Here is a 3,508-nt window from a genome sequence, read left to right on the forward strand (position 1 = left end):
ATAGATAGATAGATAGATAGATAGATAGATAGATAGATAGATAGATATAAAAAAAGATAGAGATAGATAGGTGTAAATAAATGCAAATAGTTAGATAGTAGCCAAAGATAGATAGATAGATAGATAGATAGATAGATAGATAGATAGATGACAAATAGATAACATCTAGATAAAACAGATAGATATTACATCGATGATCTAAATATTCTAAAGCTCTGTAACATCCTTACCAGACAGGCACAGGGTGAAATAGAAACAGGTCGTTCACAAACAGCTTGCCTGTGTTGTTCCTGTAGAAAGGCAGTGCATCTACCATATTAGGGCTGATTATTAACCCCTTGTGTGCTGTCACAGCCATGCTTAGTGTGAGAGCATATATATTTAATAAAGTCAGTAAAGAACGAAGACAGAGGAGGTGAGCAGTCTATGGAGCCCCCTGCCCCAGGCCACCCTAGCAGTGATGCTGCTCTCCTCCAGCCTGATCACACAGGGAATGGGAACCAATGCTGCTCTTCATACACAGGCACATACAAATGGGTTCAGTTCATTTCCACACTCCTGGCAGGAATAACGTTTCTTAGGAAATCATATATACTCTACAAACCTTTTTAAGTGGACAGCATATTATTTCTGTTGTCAGAACACATCTTAGCTTGATGAATCAAGGCTAATTTATTAATGTAGTCATTTTACCCTAGCCTGCCATTGCTCCAAATACCCAATCAGGTTCAAATCATTTTTTTTACATTATTTAAACCTGATTGACTATCTGTAGAGAGCACAGGCTGCTTACGTTTTAGCCAATCCACCCCTTATAAAATAATGAAATGTTTAAAAAATGATGGATTCTATTTATCCAGTCATTCAGGTAGGAAGAATGTGTAAATAGGAATTGATCAGAATTGGTCTTTCGTTTTGGAGCAGTAAACGTGAATATGATTGGCTGCTGTGAATTAATGGACACGTAATTGTTAATATTTGCATGTATTTGCTGAGAATGTAGGTAATAATTCTAGATTTCAATATGTTTGGTGTCCATGTGTCTGCATATACACAGCGCTTATCCCTTTTAATAAGATCTGCCTATTGCCCAGTCCTCCTGCAGAGCTGCAGACACCAGCAGTGGTGGTACCCAGTACCAAGCTACAAACACCAACAATGAGGCTACTTACCTGCAGACACCAGGAGTAGGGCTTAGCAATACTAAAAGTGGGACTAGCGTGGGGCTACCCAGTACTTACCTGAAGACGCCAGCAGTTTGGCTAATCAGTACTGGCCTGCATACATCAGCAGTGGGGCTACCCAGTACTCACCTGCATACACCAGCAGTGGGGCTACCCAGTACTCACCTGCATACACCAGCAGTGGGGTTACCCAGTACTCACCTGCAGACACTAGCAGTGGGGCTACCCAGTACTCACCTGCACACACCAGCAGTGGGGCTACCCAGTACTCACCTGCATATACCAGCAGTGGAGCTACCCAGTACTCATCTGCATACACTAGCAGTGGGGCTACCCAGTACTCACCTGCATACACCAGCAGTGGGGCTACCCAGTACTCATCTGCATACACCAGCAGTGGGGCTACCCAGTACTCACCTGCAGACACCAGCAGCAGTCAGCAGCGCCACATTCAAGCCTCATTGATAGCTTGTAAAAAAAACAGATTAATTTATAGGCATACGACCAATTAATATTACATAACCCTGATTTCTACAAAAAAAAACTAAATGCAAAGGCTTGCTGCATACTATCACGGCTATGTATTATTCACGAATTCCTAATTAGAAGCCTTCCCTGACTTGTATGTGTTCCACACATGTGTTCAGTATAGCACAACACAACAACATTGGCATCTGATACAAAAGAGGACACTGAAGAGTCTCCGGTGTCACTTTATGACTGTGCTTTTCTAATTCGAGATTAAAAGCAGAGGCTGTCTTTCACGGGGTGTAAATGTACAGTTAAAAATATTCCTTCCTGGGGTCCCCAGACGATGCTCAGCCAACCCCAAGCTTCATTAATTTTTTATCAACATCCCAGACTGTGAGTGGGGGGTAGAGGGAGGGGGAGGAGAGCGTGTTTTCCTAATTGTAAATGAAAATAAAGAATCTTACACTGGCTTTCCAGGATGGATCATGGATGATTATCTATTATATCTGCCTAGGAATACATAATGATGCATTTTTAATAATATTTGAATATTATTATTATTGTTATTATTATGAATAAATTAATTTAAAAATACATTGTTCAATAAAATAATAATACATTGTATCATTATTATTATTACATTAATGATAAAAACATTGTTCAATAAAATAATAATATAATAATAATGATGATAATAATAATATTCATTTTACAATAAGTAAGCAAACATTATTCGAAATAATACTAATAGTAATTATAATATTCATGTTATAATTAATTGGTGCATATTAAGTAGTAAGAAAAGATGACAACACTATAATATTGGCCCCTTTTGCATGCCCATTTTCCTGTATTTATTGGAATGAAATGGACAGCTTTGAAGACAAAGTGCCCAGTGAGCCTTCCTCCATCTCTACGCCCCGTTATCACACGCCACCTAATTGTATGTGCAGCCTGTGAGAGTTAAATTGGAAGCTGTCCCACCAGGGAGCTGCCATGTGCCTCTAGACTGGAGATGTCAAGCAGAGAAAACTCACTCTGCAAAGTTAATTTCAATTCCCGAGGAGGATTTCACACTCCAGCTCCTGATGACCCGCGCTAATTAGTAGAGATAACTAATGATTACTTACTTATTCTCTGTAATTATCTGGATTTCATAATTCACTGTGTAATTTATTAATTCGCTCGTAAAAGTGTTTTAGCGTCTAGTTCATCTGCACGGAGAAAGTAGGATGGCTTGACACTGCATCAGCAGCGAGTACCGGGACACCCGACACTGCATAGGGCAGCGCTATCGCTTTATAGGGCGCAGCATGTGTTAGTAACAGGAGTTTTTTTAACGAATAAACGATAAATAACTTTGTGTATTTGCAAATAAATCTTCGTTACAATAATTCTACAACGAAATGCATGCGTAATAAATCTGACTGCTCTATCACGAACTATTCCAAAAGCAGATCAACAGGTGTTGGGGAACAAGGCACCTGTAAATGAAAATATCTAGAGGGCAATTGGAGAGTAATTCATTTCATATATAGCTCTGACAAAATAAACCATCCAGCACGGTCTGTGGGAGGAAATGGTGTCTTATAATCGCTTATTAAAATAAAAAAAATGAAATGCTACCCTGGGTACACAGGTTCTCTGAAGGAAACAGGATATTGATAAATCACATTAACCTTTCTTGGCCCGGTTTGTAGTCGCAACCCTTTAATTAACATAACGCCCCTCCTTCCACCCAATCTGTAGCTCCAGCTACTAAACATCTCACAGGCAATAACCTAGGCACGTTTATAGATTTATGCAGGGACATAAAATACATTTTTATGTGTGTGTATATATATATATATATA

This window comes from Nanorana parkeri, unplaced genomic scaffold (genome assembly GCF_000935625.1).
Source record: "Nanorana parkeri isolate BGI_ZX_2015 unplaced genomic scaffold, ASM93562v1 scaffold104, whole genome shotgun sequence".
Classification (NCBI taxonomy): domain Eukaryota; kingdom Metazoa; phylum Chordata; class Amphibia; order Anura; family Dicroglossidae; genus Nanorana; species Nanorana parkeri.